Below are 24,556 nucleotides of genomic sequence, written 5' to 3' on the forward strand. Positions count from 1 at the left end.
TCTCATAAAGTTTGGAAAAACAACAAATAAAAGCTAAAGGAAGCAGAAAGAAAGAAATAATACAGATAAGAATAGAAAATAAGGAACCACAAACAAATATACAACAAATAGAGCCATAAGGCTGTAAGCTGATGCTTTGAAATTAATAAAACTGATAATCTGTTATTAGAACTTATCAATGAAACAGAGAGAATAAACCATATGAAGAATTTAAAAGTTGGGCATTATTACGGAATCTTGACTTTAAAAATCCTGAGTCTATTTTAAATAATTTTGTCATCTACATTTGATTACATGAATAAATATAAATGTACAGATGTCTAGGAAAATAACATTTACTAAAACACACATGAGCCTACATTTAAAAATACAAAAACTGTTGTAATCATAGAGGAACTGAAACCTATAATTAAGAAACAAAAACAAATATACTGCTCCAGGTAATTTCTTTTGGGAACTCTTCTAAATGTTTCGGAAAGAACCAGTCTTACTCTATTTCTTCCAGATAGGAGAGAGAAAGAGAGAGAGAGAGAGAGAGAGAGAGAGAGAGAACACACACTTTTAAACCTAAAGCATGACAGAGAAGGAGAAAATGCTTTCAAACTCATTTTATGAACCCAGAGTTACCTTGACAACAAAGTGTGGGGCACAATCTCATTGTTAAAAACAAATGGAAAAACTCTGGGACAAAAGATCAGCAAACAAAATCTATGAAAATCATGTCATTTTTATAGTGGTTCAATTCCAAGAATCTAGAGAACTTACAGGGTAAAAATCTAAGTGGGAAAGCAATCATTTAAACTCAAAATAAAGAAAAAAAAATTGTGATCACTGAATAGATGAATACACACACACACACACACACAGTACAATATTACTCAGCCATGAAAAAGAAGGTAGTCCTGCCATTTGCAACAACATGGATGAACCTGGAAAGCATTATATATAATAAAAGAAGCCAGATATAGACAAATACTATGTTATTTCACTAATATGGATAATATTTTTAAAAAATCAAAATTATAGAAACAGAGACTAGAACAATGGTTGCCAGGGGCTGGGGATGGAGCAAATTAGGAGATGTTTGTCGAAGGGTACAAACTTTCAGTAACTAGATGAAAAAAGTTCTGGGTATCTACTGTGTATCATGAGTGGTGATGAATGTGTTAAGTAAATTGATTGTGGTAATTATTAAACAGTGTTTGTGTAAATAAGATTATCACATTGTACAACTTGAGCACATCGAATTTTTATTTGTCAAGTATTTTAAAACAAAAGATTGAAAGCAAAGCAAAACAAAACCCTTCATAATCCAGAGTCCAAAATTAAAAAAATAAAAGTTTCTCTAACAACAAATGTCAACGTTTATTATTCTTTATATTTTTAACATTTTTCCTTCTTTCAGATGGTTGTGATCTGCTGCTGTTTATTATACTTGATCGGTCTCCTGCCCATTGTTTTCCCATTCTCAATTTGCCCTTAGTTTTCAGAGCAGAAGAGACACTGGAATTTACCCACATTTTTATTTCGCAGAGCAAACAGAAATAACGCATCTTTGTAACTCTAATACTCTAAAATGAGTTCATCATAGTGAAATATAAAGAAGCATTTACTAAAAGCAAGAACACCAAAGTGCAGCTTCTGTATTTTCTACTAAATATCTCAGTGGCCCTAGAGTAGTAGCTGCACCTCACTTAACCCATTATGAGAGTTTTGAACTAAGTGGTATCTAAATTTTTATATTAAAGAAAATGAAAAATTGAAATACCTCATAAAAGCAATCTATTTTATCACCCCTCCACCTCGCAAACCACACATACATGATGCTAAGTTTCAGAAATATGCCCAAGATATGAATGACAGAATTACATAAAAACATTTAAAATAGTGTCAAAACCAGCTAGTGGCAATAACATTAAAAACAAAGAACAAAAACAAACAGGAGGGGGAAAACGGTAGAGGACAAAATAAGAATTAAACACTTTATCTGCGAAGCATCATTTGGAAGTTAGAACTATATCATTATTGGTTTTTAAACAATTTTAACACCAAACGTTATGTGAAACAAAAATGACTTAATTTTAAAAACTTGGCCAGGCGCGGTGGCTCACGCCTGTAATCCCAGCACTTTGGGAGGCCGAGGCGGGTGGATTATGAGGTCGGGAGATGGAGACCATCCTGGTTAACATGGTGAAACCCCGCCTCTGCTAAAAATACAAAAACTAGCCGGGCGTGGTAGCGGGCGCCTGTAGTCCCAGCTACTCGGGAGGCTGAGGCAGGAGAATGGCCGTAAACCCAGGAGGCGGAGCTTGCAGTGCGCCGAGATGGGGCCACTGTACCTCCAGCCTGGGCGACAGAGCTAGACTCCGTCTCAATAAAAATAAAAATAAAAATAAAAATAAAAATAAAAAAATTACCCAATGGTTCAGAGATCCAAGAACGCTAGTGTTAAAAAACAGAGTAGGGTGACTATACTTACAAACGATATATTGTATAATTTCAAAGCCACTAGAAGAGAGAATTTAAAATGTTACCAACACATAGACATGATAAATACTCAAGGTGATGGATACTCCAAATATCCTGACTTGATCATTACACACATTATGAATGTAAGAAATACCTGCATCCATAAATATGTAAAATATTTTGTATCAATTTTTTTTTTTTTAAATCTAAGAATAAGCCCCGTATCTACTTTCCTCCAGCCCCTTTGGTTGGAACTCAGTGTGAAACTTGATAACTAAAAGGGCACCGACTGTATTAAAACATGAAAGCATAAGTAATGAGGCACATTTTAAAAATAGAAACAAATAGTTCTGTAGGAAAGGTGGCATGAAACAATGAAAACATGATGTGATAATGTAGGAAGGATAAATGTACTACACATGAAAGTTAAATAAGAGTACAATAACATTTAATACTTGTGTTAAGTAGTGAAACGAGTACTAAAAGTAGTGACATTGCACTCCCAAACACACACATGGTTCCCAGGTAGAGGAATCTGCAAACATCAAGGAGGCAAATTGGAGGCAATAAGTAAGATTTCTCCTTTTCTGCCTTGGGTGTGGTTCCTTTAACTTTGTTGCTATTCCCATCAATTGACATATTTGATGTAGGAGATTTTTAATAAAATCAATACTGAAGAGCTCATTCTGAAATTACGAAAAGTACTGGCAGCTCAGAGAAGTCATATTACTAGGGATTTTCTAATAGAATTATACTGAACTGAGTAGTGATGGTTGCCCACAACCATTCTCCAGGGCTGTAAGTCATCAATTGCTGTGTGGTTTCCTTAGAAGCTTAATTACAATCTTAGAACTTTAGAAACAGAATCATGTCTGTAAATAGAAAGAACATAGAAGCATTTATATCACTTTGGGAATATGATGCAATTACCCAATAAAGAGTGAAAAATATTATCTAGTATCTACTTTCAAATGCATTCATCTAGAGGCAAATATTTACACCTGAGAGTAAGATCATTGCTTGCAATTTATTGGTTACATATTGCTTGAAGCACCATAGTGAATATGCTCCATATATGTATGCCAGTTCACTAAATAAGATATGGGATTAGTATTTTTGGAGTCTGAGAATTACTGCCTGATGGCAATGTCTAGCAGCTTAATAGAGGCTGAAATCCAGCAGTGTGTGAAATGATGTTATTTATAAAGTTGGGAAAATATTATTGAATCCTTCAATATAAAAGCTTTTGTATAAATGTGAAATATTTTATCTGGAGGATGTTATCTTTGTATTCAAATTTAAAAAGAGGAGGCTTGAAGCTCTCAAACCTTGGAGCTCTTTGAATATATTTGTATATAAAATATATATATCTAATACATAAAAGAGGAAATTAGAAGTTTAAGCATGAGACTCTACCAGCAGTTCCATAAATGTTTCTATAAAAAAACAATTAAACTCTCATTGGCTAAGACTTTGTATAGATTTCTTTCCTATAAACTTGCAATAAAATTTTTTCTACTTCTTCCATTACTGAACAGAAATGGTTAAGAGTGTGTGATGAGATATGTTGAATTCACACACTTTATATTCCTTCAATATAATAGTTTTGACTTTTCTTAAGAATAGTGGTTATGTAAGAATCTTTCAACTTTCAAAGTCCGTGTTTAATTAATTAGCATAGGAAAGACTGTAATTAATTTTTTGATAAACATATACATCTGTCTTTTGGAATCTTTCATGAGAAATACTTGATAACTTCTACCTTCTTGTATTAGTCTGTTTTCATGCTGCTGATAAAGACATGCCCAAGACAGGGAAGAAAAAGGTTTAATGGACTTGCATTTCTACATAGCTGAGGAAGCCTCACAATCATGGCAGAAGGCAAGGAGGAGCATGTCACATGTTACATGGATAGTGGCAGACAAAAATAAAGAAAATAGAAGAAAAAAAAAGCTTGTGCAGGGGAACTCTTATTTTTAAAACCATCAGATCTCATGAGGTCCATTCACTATCACGAGAACAGCACAGTAACGACCCACCCCCGTGATTCAGTTATCTCCCACCGGGTCCCTCCCACAACACGTGGGAATTATAGAAGATACAAGATAAGATGTATCTATCTATGATAGATAATTAAACCATATCATTCTACCACTTGCCCCTGTCAAATCTCATATATTCACATTTCAAAACCAATCATGCCTTCCAAACAGTCCCCCAAAGTCTTAACTCATTTCAGCATTAACTCAAGACAAGGCGAATCCCTTCTGTCTATGAGCTTGTAAAATCAAAAGCAAGTTAGTTACTTCCTAGATACAATGGGGGTACAGGCTTTGGGTAAATACAGCTATTCCGAATGGGAGCAATTGGCTAAAACAAAGGGGCTAAAAGTCCCATGCAAATCCAAAACCCAGAGGGGCAGTCACATCTTAAAGTTCCCAAATAATCTCCTTTGACTCCATGTCTCACATCCGGGTCATGCTGATGCCAAGAGGTGGGTTCCCATGGTCCTGAGCAGCTCTGCCTCTGTGGCTTTGCAGGGTACAGCTTCCCTCCAGGCTGCTTTCATGGGTTGACATTGATGTTTATGGCTTTTCCAGGTGCACAGTACAAGCTGTCAGTGGATCTACCATTCTGGGGTCTAGAGGATGGTGGCCCTCTACTCACAGCTCCACTAGACACTGCCCCAGTAGGGACTCTATGGGAGTTCCCACTCCACATTTTCCTTCTGTACTCTCCTAGCAGAGGTTCTTCATGAGGATTCCACTCCTACAGCAAACTTCTGCCTGGGCATCTAGGTGTTTCCATACATATTCTGAAATCTAGGTGGAGGCTCCCAAATATCAATTCTTGACGTCTGTGCACTCGCAGGCTCAACACTATGTGGAAGCTGCCAAGTGTTGAGGCTTGCAGCCTCTGAAGCCACGGTCTGAGATCTACAGAGGCCCCTTCAGCCACAGTTGGAGCTGCTGGGATGCAGGCACCAAGTCCCTAGGCTGTGCACAGGACAGGGACCTTAGGCCAGGCCCCACGAAACCACTTTTTCCTCCTAGGACTCTGGGTCTATTATGGGAGGGGCTGCAGCAAAGGTCTCTGACATACCCTGGAGACATTTTCCCCATTGTCTTGGTGATTAACATTCAGCTCCTTATTACTTATGCAATTTTCTGCAGTCAGCTTGAATTTATTCTCAGAAAATGGGATTTTCTTTTCTGTTGCCTTTTCAGGCTGCAAATTTTCCAAACTTTTATGCTGTGCTTCCCATTTGAAACAGAATGCCTTTAATAGCACCCAAGTCACCTCTTGAATGCTGTGCCGCTTAGAAATTTCTTCTGCCAGATGCCCTAAATGATCTCTGTCAAGTTCAAAATTCCACGAACTTCTAGTGCAGGGGCAAAATGCTGCCAGTCTCTTTGATAAAACATAACAAGAGTCACCTTTGCTACAGTTCCCAAGAAGTTTCTTATCTCCATCTGAGACTACCTCAGCCTGGACCTTATTGTCCATATGGCTATCAGGATTTTGGCCAAAGCCATTCAACAATTTTCTAAGGAGTTGCAAACTTTCCCACATTTTCCTGTCGTCTTCTGAGCCTTCCAAACTATTCCAATCTCTGCCTGTTACCCAGTCCCAAAGTTGCTTCCACATTTCCAGGTATCTTTTCAACCCCACTCTACTGGTACCAATTCACTGTTTTAGTCTGTTTTCATGCTACTGATAAAGACATACCCAACACTAGGGGCTAAAAAAGAGCTTTAATGGATTTACAGTTCTACATGGCCAGGGAGGCCTCACAATCATGGCGGAAGGCAAGGAGGAGCAAGTGACATCTTATATGGATGGTGGAAGGCTAAAAAAAAAAAAGAGCTTGCATAGCAAGACTCCCATTTTTAAAACCAGCAGTTCTCATGAGACCCATTGACTCTCACAAGAACAACATGGGAACAACCCACCCCCATGATACAATTATCTCCCACCAGGTCCCTCCCACAACATGTGGGAATTATAGGAACTACAAGATGAGATTTGGGTGGGGACATAGAGTCATGCCATTTCACCTCTTGTTTTACAAGAAGTTCCAAAATCGTTAGTCAGCTAGCTGAGGCATTTTGTCTGAGCTCTATTGCCATTTTTTAGATTAGATACTTAATTAAATAATCTTACCCTTCTGTCTTTCTTTTTGTTCATGAGTAAAATTAGGATCTTATACAAATCAGTGATTTTTAAGTTTTGTTTGTTGTAGTCATGGGTTTATGTAGAGATGATTCAAGGACTGCTGTGAGTTAATTTTGGAGACCTCCAACCCTCCTCTTATGCCCTCTTTGGTCCTCTTTGGATTGCACTCATTCTCTTGAAATCTACTTTTATGGCTTTAAATACCACATATTTGCAGTTACATCTCACTTTATATCTTCAGCTATACGTCTCTCAAACTTGCACTGTCTTAAAATTGCACTCTCTCAAACTTGCACTATCTTAATATTCCTTAATAAACTTCCACATATTAGTAATTTTAGTTGATCAAAGCAAGTATTTTGGAGTTAACCTCAGCTCTTCTATTTTTCTGACAACCCACATATAATCTACATAAAATCCTTCATGTCTGCTTTTGAAATATATCCATAATTTGAACATTCTTCCAATTTTTATCATGTAGTAGCCTTGTATAAATCTCCTTACAGATAACTTGTCTTGCTTTGATAAACTCTTACCAAGTTACTTTGATGCAATGTACTTTTGATACAGCAGCTAGTTTAATACTTTGTCTAAGTTAGATGTCACTTCAGTGCTTTAACCCTTTTAATGGTTTTTCTTTTCATTCAGTGTAAAAGCTAATTTCCATACCATCTGCAAATAAACCTTTTATAATGTATTTCCCTGTTACATATCTGTCCTCAGTTTCCACTACACCCCTCCTGGATCACTCTGTTGTAGACACACAGACGTCTTTGCAGTTGCTACAGGCTTTGAATGTCTACTGGGTGTTTCCTCTTCTTGAGAAGAGGAATTTTTCTCATTTCTCAATACCCTAACTCCCAATGCAGTAACACCTTATTTCCAGCTACACAGCCCCAAGCACCACCATCCTCCATAATTTTGTTTCTTTGCCCCCTAATTTATATGGTGCTTATTGCTTTCTGTTGTATAAAGCAATTGTCTAACTTATTCACCTTCTGTTTCATATTCTTTCATTCTTTTACAATGTCAGTTCCATAAAAATAGATGCTATATCTTTTTTATAACTGTATCCCAAATATATAATTGATTTCTAGCTCATAAATATATGTTGAATAAATTAATGAATACATGGATAAAGAGGAGCAGAGTCTATTGGAAGGCAAAACATTTTTTCTCTCTTTTATCACCAAGTGTTATTAATAAAATATCCAGTGTACATTGGGTCATTGACAAAATTTCTGTTGAGCCCTCCATGCTTTCATCAGGGAAATAATGCTTTCATTACAGTTAAAAATAAGATTTGGAAGGTGATATCATTTGGCTGGGTCCTTACCCAAATCTCATCTTGAACTGTAATCCCCACCTGTTGAGGGAGGGAGGTGATTGGATCATGGGGATGGTTTTCCCCATGCTTTTCTCACAATAGTGATTTCTCGCAAGATCTGATGGTTTTATAAGGGGCTCTTCCCACTTTGCTTTCTCTCTTTCCTGCCATCTTGTGAAGAAGATATTGTCTTCTTCTTTGCCTTCCACCATGATTATAAGTTTCCTGAGGCCTACCCAGCAATGCAGAACTATGAGTCAATTAAACCTTTCTCTCTTTTATAAATTACCCTATCTTGGGTAGTATCTTTATACTGTGAAAAAGGAGTAGTACAGAAGGCAAACAATTGTACATTTGCTTTCAGTGTGGTCAAATAATTCCCATAAAACTTAATCACTCACAAAAAACAAATACAAATGTTAAAAAATTACAAAAAAAGTCAACATCAATAACAACCAACTAGATAGATAGTAGCCATAGAAGACGAACAAAAGCAAACCAATATTGGAAAGGAATTAACACTTGGAATAAATAAATGCCGTTAGGAATGTTTCCTGTTTCCTCTACCTTTTATCATTAGGGCAGGCCTCAAGGTGCTTCTTATGACATGATTAAATCCTGAAGTCTTATGCTTGAAAAGTCAGGGCCAACAATACAAGCTGGAGAATGAAGTAAAAATTTTTAGAAAGGGACTCTACCAAAATGTCTGGCTAAACCACAATGAGGTATCATGTTAACCCCATTAGAATGGCTGTTAATAAAAAAGACAGAAAAAATGACAAATACTGATAAGGACGTGGAGAAAAGGGTGCACACTCACACTGTTTGTGAAAATGTAAACTAGTACATCCACTATGGAGAACAGTATGGATCCAAATATCCCACTAATGGGCATTAATCCAAAAGAAAGATTAGTATATTGAAGGGACATCTGTACCCCATGTTTACTGAAGCACTATTCACAATAGTGAAGCTAAGATATGGAATCAACCTAGATATATCCAACAAGAGATGAACTGATTGAAAAAAAAATGTAGTTTCTATATACAATGGAGTACTATTCAGCCATATAAAAGAATGAAATCTTGTCATTTCAAACAACATGGATGAAGTTTGAGGACATTGTGTAAAGTGAAATAAGTCAGGAATAGAAAGTTAAACACCACATGTTCTCACTCATATGTGAAATCTAAATATATTTTTTAGAAGGTGATCTCATAAAAGTAATAAAGTAGAACACAGGATATTACAGGCTGGCAATGGTAGGGAATGGGGGATAGGAAGAAGATTAGAGCAAGATAAGAGGAATAAGTTTTAGTGTTCTATAACACTGTAGGATTACTATAGTTGACAATTATATATATATATATATATATATATATATATATATATAGTCAGGAGGTAGATATTGAATGTCCCCAACACAAAGAAATGATAAATGTTTGAGATAACAGATGTGCTTGTTAACCTGATGTGATCACTATACATTATGTATATATTGAAACATCATCATTTAGTTCTGGTTCAAGATAGCTGACTAGAAGCAGCTATTGTGTGCCACTTTCATGGGAAGTAAACAAAGTGGCAAGTAAATACAAGCATTTCGATTGGATTTGTTAAGACCTCACATCAGGATTCACTAAGGGAGTGACAGGACCCACAGAGAACAGAAAGGAACAAAGCTAAGCAGCTGCCCGCTTCGGATGGTGTGAAGACAGGGGAAACTCCCTGTCATGAAGAAAGAATGAGTGAATGAGAATCTTCAGGGAATTCACACAGGTGGTTGCAGATCTGCACTCCTCTGGGAAGTGCCCATACTACAGACTGCACAACCCCCACCCCCACTGCTCTTTGCCAGGAGGGACTGACCAGTTTGAGTTCTCAGCACAGCAGCCTACCACAAATACAAAACTGTAGTTGTTACAGCTCTACATTCCTCTGGGGCAAAACTCCCAGAGGTTACAGACCAGCCTTGGCCCTGTTACATGCCCCTGAGAGTAAAGCCCAATATTGCTTTGGTGGGAGGAAAGTGAGAGGTACTACATGTCTCAAAGCTTCCAGTCTCCACTGCCCCAACTGAGGGGTCCTGTCCTCCTCAGTGAAAGGCCCACAGTACAGCTGCCCTGCTCCAACCTGAACATTTCACCTGTTGCCCAGCAACTTTCAGAAAATTACACCCCCACAGGCCTATGACAATCCCTCAGGCTCCCACCACCTAAGTATTCTGTCTGACCCTGCCTGAGAGTTCAGCCAGTGACTAAATGATCGTCCCACCACTCCCCATCACAGCCAGCACCTGAATTGTGGGCTTGTCCAACGCTGGTCCAGCCCCTTCAGGACTCATATATGCTGTCCAGCAGGCCATCTAGGGCCTGGGAACTACCTACCCCATTCCAACTCTTCTGGCACCAGACTACTGCCTCAGGGCCTGAGGGCAGGCTGATCAAACCAGCTGACACCACGAAAACTAGCACCCACTTACATGGGTCCAAAGGTGGCACATCCTTTTACAGGAACCAACTGTATACTACTGCCACATTGGAGAATAGGTGAGCTAAAAAGCTATCTGTGTCAGGTTGAGTGATGAGGTTATGCTCTGAAACGATGCCCACAGAATCACAAAACAGATGTTTCTCATGGCTTTCAATCATGTTGTGGTCCAGAGATATGCTATCGTGAACAGCTGAACTAGCAGTTAGCAGCCATGAGTGCAGGAATAGGGATGTGATTGGAAGACAAAAGATTAAGTTCCTGCCTATATAGGGTAAAAAGCTAGTGCAGCCACCTCACCCCACCACAGACACCTCAGAACACTTCATCAGGAGATCCAGCCACACTTGTCAGGGCTGGTGCTGGTACTTGTCGTTGAGGTATACATAGGCAAGCCAGGGGCTCTAGTTCTGCCTAGTTATGTTCCCCCACCCCCACAAAACAGGAATCTCAAGACACCAGGACTCCACTGTTCAGCCTTTCACCTGAAACAATATAGAGCACCACATAGTAAACTAAACTAAGATCAAGTATATACCCCTGTGCTCTTTCTATAGCAGGCTCCCACATGTAAGCACCAGCAACTGGCCTGTAGGTCAAATTGTACATCCCAATATAAAATCTACTGGCAGAAGTGTGTAAGACTCTATAAGCTAAGCCAAAAGATCTTACCCAACCCAACATACTCTACAGCTGCATCCTTTAGAGAGGAGGGGAAAGAGAATGAAAAAATGTATATATACATAGGAAAGGAAAAATAATCATATCTACAAGAAAATAATTACATTAGTTAAAAGTGCCAACATCTCCAGATGAGAAGGAACCAGCATAAGAATGTCAGCACCATGAAAACTCTGAGTGTTATGACACCACCAAAAGATTACACTTGCTCTCAAGCAATGATTCTTAAACAAAATGGAAACTCAGAAATGACAGGTAAGGAATTCAAAATATGGACTTGTAACAAGCTCAATGAGATCCAAGACATATTTCAAAATCAACACAAAGAAACTTATAAAGTGATCCAGGAAATGAAAGAATAGATAAACATCTTAAAAAGAAATCGGTCCAAGCTATTGGATTGAAAATCTCACTTCAACAGTATAAAAATACACCTGAAAGCTTTATCAACAGAGTAGACCAAGCAGAAAAAAGAAATTCAGAGCTTGAAGTCTGAACTAACCAAGTTAGACAAAACTAAAAAAAAATTTTTAAATGAACAACGTATCCAAGAAATATGGAATTATGTAAAGCAACCAAACCTATGAATAATTGGCATTCCTGAGAGAGAAAAAGAAAAAGTAAACAGCATGGAAAAACATATTTGAGAGAATAATTCAAGAAAATTGCCCTAATCTTGCTAGAGAGATAAACATTCAGAAATAAGAAATTCAGAGAACACCTGTGAGATACTATACAAAATGAACATCACCAAGGCATATAGTCACCAGACTGTCCAAAGTCAACTATTAAAAAAACATATATTAAAAGCAACTAGAGTGAAACATCAGAAAATGTACAAAGGGAATCCCATCAGGCTAACAGGAGACTTCTCAGCAGAAATCTTGTAAGCAGGAAGAGATTGGAGGCCTATTTTCAGCATCCTTAAAGAAAAGGCATTTTAGCAAAAAAAAAAAAAAAAAAAAAATCATATCCCAAGAAACTAAACTTCTAAACGAAGAAGAAGTAAATGTTTTTTCAGACAAGAAATCACTAAGGGAATTAATTACCACTTGGCTGGCATTATAAGAAATTCCTAGGGAGTGCTAAACACGAAAATGAAAGAACAATACTAGCTGCCACAAAATCTCACTTAGGTGCATGGCCCACAGACCCTATAATACAATTATATGATAAAAAATGCAAAATAACCAGCTAACAACGTCATGATAGGATTAAAACTTCATATATCAATATTAACCTTGAATGTCAATGGTCTAAATACCCCACTTCAAAGGCACAGAATGCAAATTGGATACAAAAACAAACCCCACCCATCTTCTGTCTTCAAGAGATCCATCTCACATGTAATTACACTTATAAGCTCAAAGTAAAGGGTTGAAGAAAGATCTATCATGCGAACAGGAAACTAAAAAGAATAGGGGTCAGTATTCTGATATCAGATAAAACAGACTTTACAACAACAGGGATAAGAACAAACAATGACATTACATAAAGATAAAGGGTTCAACTCAACAAGAAGTTGTAATTATCTTGAATATACATGCACCCAACATTGAAGTACCTAGATTAATAAAACAAGTATTTCTGGACCTATGAAAAGACTTAGACTACCACACAATAGCAGTAGGAGTCTTCAACAGCCCACAGACAGTGTGAGACAGATCATCAAAGCAGAAAACTAACAAAGAAATTTTGGTCTTAAACTTAATGCTTGACTGATTGGACCGTATAGAATCTGTAGGGCAATCTATTCATCGACCACAGATTTTACATTCTTCTCATCTGCACATGGATCACACTCTAAGATCAACCACATATTTGGCCATAAAGCAAATCTCAATAAATTATGAAATATCAAAATCACACCAACCATGCTTTCAGAACACAGTGGAATAAAATACAAATCAATAACCAGGATAGCTCTCAAAACCATACGATTTCATGGAAGTTAAACAACTTGCTCCTGAATGAGTCTTAGTAAACAATGAAAGTAAGGCAGAAATAAAAAAAAAAATGAAATAAATTATAGCAGAGACACAACATACCAAAATCTCTGGAATGCAGGAAAAACAGTATGTACATTGGGTAAGTGTTAGGAGGAAGGTTTATTAGGCTAAAAATCTACATCACAGAGTTTAAAAGATCTCAAATTAATAATGTGACATAACACCTAGAGAAACTATAAAAACGAGGAAACTCATCCCGTAACTAGCAGAAGAAAAAAATATCTAAAATCAGAGCAGAACTGAATGAAATTGAGACACGTACACCCATACAAAAGACAAACAAAAGCAAAATCTGGTTCTTTGAAAGGATAAACAAGATCAACAGACCACTAGCTAGACTAATTTAAAAAAAAAGAGAGACGATACAAATGAACACAATAAAAAAATGACAAAGATGGCATTACAACTGATCCAAGAGAAATACAAAAGATCCTCAGAGATTATTATGAACACTTCTATGCACACAAACTAGAAAATCGAGAGGAAATGGATAAATTTCTGAAAACACATACTCGACCAACGCTGAATCGGAAAGAAATTGAAATCCTGAACAGACCAATATTGAATTGCAAAACTGAATATGTAATAAAATACCTAACAACAAAAAGGAGACCTGGACCAGACAGATTCATAGCCAAATTCTTCCAAAATTATAAATGAGAGCTGGTACCAATTCTCCTGAAACTATTACCAAAAATTGAGGATGCAGTACTCCTCCCTAACTCACTCTATGAAAGCAACGTCATTCTGTTACCAAAATCTGGCAGACACAACAGAAAAAATAACTATAGATCAATATCCCTGATGAACACAGATGCAAAATTTTTCTGCAAAATACTGGCAAACCAAGCTCAGCAGCACATTAAGAAGTGAATTCACCACAGTCAAGTATGCTTTATTCCTGCCACAAAGGGTTGTTTCAACATACACAAATCAATAAATGTTATCTACCACATAAACAGAATTAAAAACAAAAACCATCTGATCACTCAATAGAATTAAAAAAAAAGCTTTCAATACAATTCAATATCTCTGCATGATAAAAACTCTGCAAACTAGACATTGAAGAAACAGACCTCAAAATAATAAGAACCATCTAAGACAAACCCACAGACAACATCATACCGAACAGGAAAAGCTGGAAGCATTCCCCTACTGAAACAAGGCAAGGAAGCACACTCTCACAACTCCTATTCAACATACTACTGGAAGTCCTAGCCAGAGAAAGACAATAATAAAATGCATCCATATAGGAAAAAAAAAAAAAAAAAAAAAAGTCAAATTATCTTTCTTTGCTTATCATATGATTTTTGTTGTTGTTGTTTTGTTTTTGTTTGTTTTGAGATGGAGTCTCACTCTGTCACCCAGACTGGAGTGCAGTGGTGCAATCTCGGATCACTGCAACCTCTGCCTCCCAGGTTCAGGCAATTCTCCTACCTCAGTCTCGTGAGTAACTGGGATTATAGGCACATGCCACTATGCTCGGCTAATTTTTGTATTTTTAGTAGAGACAGGGTTTCACCATGTTGGTCAGTCTGGTCTGGAATTCCTGACCTTGTGATCTGTCCGCCTCAGCCTCCGAAAGTGCTGGGATTACAGGCGTGAGCCACTGCACCCAGTCATATCGTACAATTTTACACCTAGAAAACCTTAAAGATTCCACCAAAAAGCTCCTAGAACTAATAAATAACTTCAATAATATTTCGAAGTACAAAATCAATGTACAAAAATTGGTAGTATTCCTATACATCAATAACGTTCAAGCCGAGAACCAAATTAAGAACATAATTCCACTTAAAATAGTCACACAAGGTAAAATACCTAAGAATACATCTAACAAAAGAAGTGGCATATCTCTGCAAGAAGAACTCCAAAACACTGCTGAAAGAAGTCATAGTCGACAGAAACAAATGGAAAAACATTCCCTGTTCATGGATTGGAAGAATCAACATTATTAAAGTGGCCATACTGCCCAAAGCAATCTATGAATTCAGTGCTATTCCTCTCAAACTACCATCTTTTATTTCACAGAGATAGAAAAAAAATTCTAAAGTTCATATGGAACCAAAAAAGACCCCAAATAGCAATCCTAATCAAATGAACAAAGCCAGAGGGATCACGTTACTCAACTTCAAACTATACTACAGGGTTACACTAACCAAAACAGCATGGTACTGCTGCAAAAACAGATACATTGTCCAAAGAAACAGAATAGAGAACCCAGACATAAAGCCAGATGCTTCCAACCATCTGATCTTCAACAGAGTTGACAAAAATAATCAATGGGGAGAGAACTACCTGTTCATAAACAGTGCTGGGAAAACTGGCTAACTGTATGCAGAAGAATGAAACTGTAACCCTACCTTTCATCATATACAAAAAACTCAAGATGAATGAAAAACTTCAATGTTAAACTTAAAAAAAATAATTTTAGCTTTCATTTTAGATTCAGGGGATACAGGTGCAGATTTATTACCTGAGTAAACTGTTGATGCTGAGGTTTGGAATATGATTGATACAATTACCTAGCCACTGAAGCATAGTAAACAATAGGAAATTTTTCAACCCTCACCCACTCCCTTTCCCCTCTAGTATTCTCCCTTTTCTCTTGTTGCTATCTTTATGTTCATGTGTACTCCATGTTTAGCTCTCTATTATTAGTGAGAACATGTGGCATTTGGTTTTCTGTTCCTGCATTAATTCACTTAGATGATGACCTACAGCTGCATCCATGTTGCTGCAAATAACATTATTTCAATTTTTATGTCTGTGTAGTATTACATAGTACATATGTATCACATTTTCTTGATCCAATACACCTTAGACAGACACCTAAGTTGATTCTATATCTTTGCTATTGTGAATAGTGCTGCAATGAACAAACAAGTGAAAAGATTTTTTTTTTTTTTTTTTTTTTTTTGTGGTGGAATGATTTATTTCCCTTTAGATATACATCTAGTAAGAGGATTGCTGGGTCAAATGGTAGTTTTGCTTTAAGTTCTTATAGAAATCTCCAAACTGCTTTCACAGTGGCTGAACTAATTTACATTCCCACCCACAGTGTATAAGCATTCTGTTTTCTCCATAGTCTTGCCAGCATCTATCATTTTTTTGACTTTTTAATAATAGCCTTTCTGACTGGTGTAAGATGATATATCATTGTGGTTTTATTTTCATTTCTCTGATGATTAGTGATGTTGAACATGTTTTCCTATGTTTCTTGACCACTTGGATGTCTTCTTTTTTGACTGTTTGCTCATGTCTTTTGACCACTTTTTAATGGTGTTATTTGCATTTTGTTTGTTCACATATTTAAGTTCCTTATAGATGTTTGATATTAGACCTTGTCAGATGTGTAGTTTATGAATATTTTCTTTCATTCTGTAGGTTACCTAATTACTCTGTTGATAGTTTCTTTTGCTGTGCATAAGCTATTTAGTTTAATTAGCTCCCATTTGTCAATTTTTGTTTTTGTTGCAATTGCTTTTGAGGACGTAGTCTTAAATTCTTTCAAAGCCGATGTCCAGAATGATGTTTCTCAGGTTTTCTTCTAGGAGTCTCATAGTGTGAGGTCTTACATTTAATTCTCTAATCCATCTTGAGTTAATTTTTATATATTTTGAAATGTAGGAGTCTAGTTTCACTCTTTTGCATATTGCTAGTCATATATCCAGCACCATTTATTAAATAGAGAGTCCTGGTCCCTTTGTTAATTTTTTGACTTTGTTGAAGATCAAATGGCTCTATATGTGCAGCTTTATTTCTGCATTCTCTATTCTGTTCCATTGGTCTATGTGTCTGATTAAATGTAAAATGTAAAACTATAACAATCCTATAAGAAAACTTAGGAAATATCCTTCCCAACATTGGCCTTGGCAAAGAATTTAGTGCTAAGTCCTCAAAAGCAATTGCAACAAAAATAAAAATTGACAAGTAGGCACTAATTAAAATAAAGTGTCTCTGCACAGCATAAGAAATTATCAACAGAGTAAACAGGCAACCTACAGAATGGGAGAAAATATTTACACTCTGTGCATCAACAAAAGTCTAATATCTAGCATCTATAAGGAATTTATGCATTTGAACAAGCAAAAAGCAAATAACTCCCTTAAAAAGTGAACAAATTATGTGAACAGAAACTTCTCAAGAGAAGACATCCAAGTGGCCAACAAACATGAAAAAACGCTCAACATTACTCATCATTACAGTAATGCAAATCAGTACTACAATGACATACCATCTCAACCAGTTAAAATGGCTATTATTAATTTGAAAAATTACAGATGCTCACAAGGCATCTGGGAACAATTATATACTGGGGGCGAGAATGTAAATTAGTTCAGCCACTGTGAAAGCAGTTTGAAGATTTCTGACACTTAAAGTAGAACTACCCTTCAACCCAGCAATCCCATTACTGGGTGATATGGTTTGGATTTGTGGGATTTGTGTCCCTGCCTAGATCTCACCTCGAACTGTACATCCCATTGTTGGAGGAGAGCCCTGCTGGGATGTGACTGAATGATGTATAGGGCAAATTAGTAAAAATAAAAATTACTGATTTGAAATTTGGCCTACCAGACACTGAAGACAAAGTACTAACAATTTTGTTTCAGCCAGATCAATTACATGTTAATTTAAGTAGCTAATTTTTAGAGGAACCTTATAGAATTCCGACTTTATACAACATATCATTCAAAATATCTAGAATATATTCCAAACTTATTTAACATACAAAAAAGAATAAAATATGACCCCTTTTAAGAGAGAAAAAATTAGCATAGATTGATCTAGGATGATCTATATATCAGAATTAATAAATAAGAATTTTATGTTTGCTATTATAACTATGCTCAAGGACATTAAGAATAATATAATCAAATAAATATAATGACAGAAAATCTTAGCATAGACATATCAACTCTTTAATAAAATTTTTTAAATGAATTGAGTACAGTATTTGAAACAAAAATTCACCAAGTAAGTTTAATGGAAGAAAGGAGATGATAGAGAAAAAAGTTGTTAAATTTGAAATTAAATGAATAGAAATCATTTCATCTGAAGAATAGAGATTTTTAAAAGATGAAAAAAATGATGTGTTCTGGGGCATGAGGGATAATATCAAATATTCAAACATTCAAGCACATATATTACTGGATTCTTAAAACTGAGAGGTGAGGTAATGAAATGTCTGACATTTAATAGCAAAAATTTCCAAAATGTGGTAAAAGACATAAAATTGCCAATTCAAAAAATGAGTGAATATCAAAAAGTATTAATAAAAAGGGAATAATACCTGAGCACATGATAGTTGAACAATGGAAACAAAAAGAAAAAAAAAGTACTTAAAATATTGAAAACAACCAGAGAAAAATAACATTTTGTGCAGTAAATAATGATGCAAAAAATGTAAATTACCACTGATATCATATTAGACACAATGGCAACCATAAGACAGGAGAACAACTTTACAGTGCTCTGGAGAAAATTAAACTACCAACTCAAAATTCATCACTCTTTATCAATCATCTTTGTTTCCCAATTTCTTTATTTTGCACTACATTCACTTCCCCATCATGCCATCCAGCCTCAGAGCTTTTAATATTGCCTATTTACCGGTGTTGCACAAATGTATGTCTACAGTCTATGTAAACTACAGACTTGAATATCCAACTCCCCATCTCTCCTAGAATGTCTAAAAGTAATCACAAACTCCATCTGGCCAAAACTGAGCTTCTGATCTTCTCCTCCAAACTACTTCATTCACGACCTTTTCCATCTCAGTTGAATGGCAACTCAATTCCACTTTCTGAGATCCCTTTACAGTTTTTCAAGACATTATGCTGACTCTAACTTCAAACTCTTTCTGGATTCAAACTCTTTCCTTCTGCTACTGCTCTGGTCCAAACAACATCATTTCTTACTGTAATATTGCTTTCATTCTTGTCTCTTGTTTCCTTGACCCTGTATTGTATTTTGAACACAGCAGCCAGATGCCTTTCATTTCATTCCTCTTTCTAAATCTTTCAAATGAAAGCCAAAATCCTGCAATAAGCTTTAATGTCTTACAACAACTATATTTCTTTTACTCTTTCCTGTCTTCTTTCCAACTAGATATAGTCCTAATGCTTTTCTTTAAACACTCCAAGAGCTCTCATCTCAAAGTTTTGTATTGGCTGTTCCTTATGTTTGGAAAGTTTTTCTCTCAGATGGTCACATGATAACTGTCGTACATAGGTCACATGATATTTGCTCAAACATTATCTTTGAAAATATCTTTTTATATGCTATATATTATTTATGTGTAGTTAATAATGTATCATTTATTTTCTGTCTCTCCCTACCTTAATATAAGGACCTAAGAGGCAGAGGTTATTTGTGATAACTTTGTTTATAGATGTGTTTTCATTTCTGAAGTAGAATTCAATATATATTTGAAGAAAGCACAAAATAATAGAATTCGTAATCTCCTCCCTCATTACTTTTATTTTTTTTCATTTTTTTTTTTGTTTTCAGAGGAATTTCTATGATATTTTTCTTCACATCACAGTTTTAATTTTTCTGCGTGTCAGCTGTCCTTCATGGATTTATATGTGGCTATTTTATTTTTATATTTTCTTATCTTGTCATTGCCTTTTTCATCTGTTTGTTTTCACCTTTTTATTTTTTTCAGTTTTGACTCCTTTTTTTCTGATGATTTTCAGCTGCTGTTTTGAGAGGCAATGTATCCTCATATTCTTAGACACCATTCTTTTTTTTCCCCCCTTGGTCTTTCAACAGATTATCAGAGATATACATATCTAGTATGAATTTTCCTTTACCTTATTTGGTAATATTATTATAGATTCCATTAGAAAAGTGTTACCTCACAATTGGAAATATTTTCCTCTATCCAGAGTTGCCCACAAGCCTTAACTGGGATATTCTGTGGATCTGCAATCTGTCTACTTTATTCCTGGTAGAACCCTTTTCTTGGATTGTTCAACTGAATAACCAACAATCTAATACATCCAGCTCATAGCTCGTGCTTCAGTGTTTGGGAAGCTTTCCAGTACTGACAGAAACTTGAATTGCAGAAGCATAACAACCCCTAAAAAGTAAAATAAATAAAACAACCATGGTGCACTGAATGTACCTGACGCTGGACTAAACGTTTTGTTTTCTCCTCCTGATCAACAGCCATATGAGAAAGAATTAAATTATTGTCATTTTAAAAGGAAGAAGTTGAAGCATATAATGAATAAATAATGTGACCAAATAAATAGCAATTTGAAAATCAAGGATCAAAATCTAGGACTTTCTGATTCCTAACTAAACCAATGTTTTTAAATATTATGCTATTCATTCACAGTGCCCTAAATGTATTAAGTGCTGTTTCCAAAATGTTCAACTACAAGATTTTTTCCATTTTTCCACTCCCTCTCATAACATTTATTAGGATTTCACCAGTTGAGATTCAAAAATGGGTCACTACCAACCCAAACACCTCTATCCAATTATTTTCTAAAAATTGTAGTTTTTGAAGAAATGGAAAATGAGAGTTTCTAATGGGAGGGAGGGTACAAATTTTATGCAAAAAACAGCAGTCAGTCATGCAGTATACCTTGCAAGGTAGAGTGAAGTGAGACAAGTATTCTGCTTAGTATAAAATTTAACTTTCACTAGTATAAAGGTTTTTCCATTTATTTAATCTAATTGGTTGGCATTGAAATTTTAAAAATCTCTTCTGGCATTAGAATAGTATTTTATTTAACTTCTAGTTTATATTTCTGTTTTAAGTTTTCATATTATTCTTTGTCACTAGAGTGTTTTATAGTCAGGTTGCGATGGTAATAACAGAAGACATTGCCAGATGTTGAGTTAATCAGTACTACTAACTTTCATATGCAACTTCTTTGTGGAAGTATAAAGAATCTCAAACAATCCACCTATTAGTAGTTCGAATAATTACAGAAGACAAAAATGGGCCCAATTCTTGTATATTTTCTTGAAAAACAGATTTTGGTGAGAAGACATGTTTACAGAAAGAAGCAAAAGGTTAAAATTAACAACTGTCTTTTTATTATGATGACAGTTATGTATACAAGAATGATTGAATTTTATTAGCTTATCTTTTTAAAAATATATATCATGAAAATGTATTCAATATCTAATCCTCCCTTAACACTTCTTTTTGTAGAAAAGCAAAAACGTAAAAGTTACTATTTGAGTTCCAAAGACAACAAGTAATTATTTTGGATGTCTTGAAGTAAAAATCCAAAATAGATTTAAGAAACACCTAGATTTTGATGTTTACATTTTGACAAGCACACTTCAGGAAAATAATATTTTATGGTGTTCACATAATGTTGAAAACTTGTTTTTAGAATTATATTTTAGGTTTCATTTTTAATCACAGCTATCTCCATTATACCTCTAGGCTTTTTCTTTCTCCAAACTGACAAAAGTAAAAAGAGAATGAGCATTGAATAACTTAAGCAGAGTTAATACTATTTGAAAAGAGTTCAGGTTTACCTTTTGATGGTGAATCAGTATATATAGTAACTCTTGCCATATTAAATAAATGCAGTAATTTTGCTACGCTATGTGGTAGAGTTCACTGTTAAATCTTATTTTAGAGAATGTCGCTTATAAACTTTATGCTGGTAGTGTTTTAAAACAGTAAGTTCTGTCCCATCAATGTCCATATTATGGGAATGGTAATAAAGCATACAAAAATCAGCATTTAGCACAGAGGGTGAAAATTGCTAGCACTATAACTGTACTTTGCTGATATACCTTTTTAGAGCTATATTTTTGCTGCCCCAGAAGAATCAGTTCCACCTAGTGAGCATTCTACTACAAGTAAAAGCGATGCCAGCATTCACGTAATTGACAGTGTTCTAGATATTATATTTGAAACACCAAAATGGGACTCATAGCTCAAAATATATCCCTTGCCTATTAATGATATCTGTAATTTATTTGCAGAACAAAAAATAAGTCTTTCATGTCTTTTCTTAGAAATACAGCAGAAGTATAGATAGCACAAATGGCATGTAACCTATAATTCTAAAATGACACTCAGGAATAAATCGGAGCTTCTGTCCTGAGAATACAAATAAGAAGGAAGCAAACAAAAAATCACAAAAATGTAAAAATGGCTCAGAAAGCAAAGCGAGAAAAGACTGGAAGCATAGTAGCTCCAAGCAGTTGGATATTATACCTAGGACTAATAGTATGTATTAAAATAATATAAATCATCTTGTAAAGGAATTAACTACTCCATTTTCTTGCAAGTTATGAAGCATTGTTTACTTCATTAATTGTGACGATTTGGGGAAAGTGGTCTGTAGAGTCATCTTAAATGTCTAGATTGTCATCTTATATTTCTTTGGGTATACACCCAGTCAGGAGATTGCTCGGTTGTCTGATGTTTCTGTTTTAGGTCTTTGAGGAATCTGCCACACTGTCTTTCACAATGATTGAACTAATTTATAATCCCATCAACGGTGTAAAAGTTACTTTTTCTTGCAACCTTGCCAGCATCTCTTATTTTTTGATTTTCTAATAATAGCCATTCTGATTGGTGTGAGATGGCATCTCAATGTGCTTTTGGTTTGCATTTCTGTATAATGATCAGTGATTTTGAGGTTTTTTTGTTTTTTTGTTTTTTTTTTTCATATGATCGTTGGCTGCAGGTATGTGTTCTTTTGAGAAGTGTCTGTTCATATCCTTTGCCCATTTTTTTAATGGAGTATTTTTTTTCTTGTAAATTTGTTTAAATTCCTTACAGATGCTGGATATTAGACCTTTGTCAGATGCATACTTTGCAATTTTTTGTTTGTTTGTTTTGCGACTGAATTTCGCTCTAGTTGCCCAATCTGGAGTGCAATGCGTGATCTTGGCTCACTGCAACCTCTGTCTCCTGGGTTCAAGCAATTCTTCTCCCTCAGTCTCCTGAGTAGGTGGGATTACAGGAATGTGCCACCACACTCAGCTAATTTTGTATTTTTAGTAGAGACAAGGTTTCTCCATATTGGTCAGGCTGGTCTCTAACTCCTGACCTCAGGTGATCTGCCCACCTCGGCCTCCCAAAGTCCTGGGATTACAGGCATGAGCCACCGTGCCTGGCCCCACAATTTGTATCCTATTCTGTAGGTTGTCTGTCTATTCTATTGATAGTTTCTTATTTTATTTTTAGTTCTGGGTACATGTGCAAGATGGGTAGCTTTGTTACCTAAGTAAACATGTGCCATGGTGGTATGCTGCCCTGATCAGCTCATCACCTAAGTCTTAAGCCCAGGATGCATTAACAGTTTTTCCTGATGCAATCCCTCTCACCACCCGCACCCCCAGTAGGTCCCAGTGTGTGTCATTCCCTCCCTGTGTCCATGTGTTCTCATTCTTCAGCTCCCACTTATGAATGAGAACATGTGGTGTTTGGATTTCTGTTCCTGTGTTAGTTCACTGAGAATAATGGCTTCCAGCTTCATCCATGTCCCTTCAAAGGACATAATTTCATTCCTTTTTATGACTTCATAGTATTCTCTGGTGTATATCTAACCACATTTTCTTTATCCAGTCTATCACTGATGGGCATTTGGGTTGATTCCCCATCTTTGCTTTGTGAAAAGTGCTGCAATGAACATACGTGTGCATATATTTGTTTAATATAATGATTTATATTCCTATGGGTATATACCCAGTATTAGGATTGTTGGGTCAAATGGTATTTCTGGTTCTAGGTCTTTGAGGAATAGCCACACTGTCTTCCACAATAGTTGAATTAATTTATACTCGCACCAATAGGGTAAACATTACTATTTCTTTGCAGCCTTGCCAGAGTCTGTTTTTTGTTGACTTTTAATAATTGCCATTATGACTGGCGTGAGATGGTATCCCATTGTGGTTTTGATTTGTTTCTCTAATGATCAGTGATGCTCAGCTTTTTGTCATATGTTTCTTAACCACATAAATGTCTTCTTTTGAGAAGTGTCTATTCATGCCCTTTGCCTATTTTTTAATAGGGTTATTTATTTATTTTTTCTTATAAATTTATGTTTCTTATAGACTCTGGATATTAGATCTTTATCAGATTGATAGAATGCAATATTTTACTCTCATTTTGTATGCAGAAGCTCTTTAGTTAAATTAAATCCCATTTGCCATTTTTTTTTGTTGTTGTTGCAATTGCTTTTGGCATCTTTGTCATCAAATCTTTGCCCATGCCTACGTCCTGTACGGTATTGCCCATGTTGTCTCCCAGGGTTTTTATAGTTTGTGGTTTCACATTTATGTCTCTAATTCATCTTGATTTAATTTCTGTAAACAGTGTAAAGAGGGAGTCCAGTTTCAATTTTCTGGATATGTCTAGCCAATTATCCCAGCACCATTTATTGAATAGCAAATTCTTTCCTCATTGCTT

The sequence above is a fragment of the Macaca fascicularis genome, chromosome 3 (genome assembly GCF_037993035.2).
Source record: "Macaca fascicularis isolate 582-1 chromosome 3, T2T-MFA8v1.1".
In the NCBI taxonomy this organism is placed as follows: Eukaryota; Metazoa; Chordata; class Mammalia; order Primates; family Cercopithecidae; genus Macaca; species Macaca fascicularis.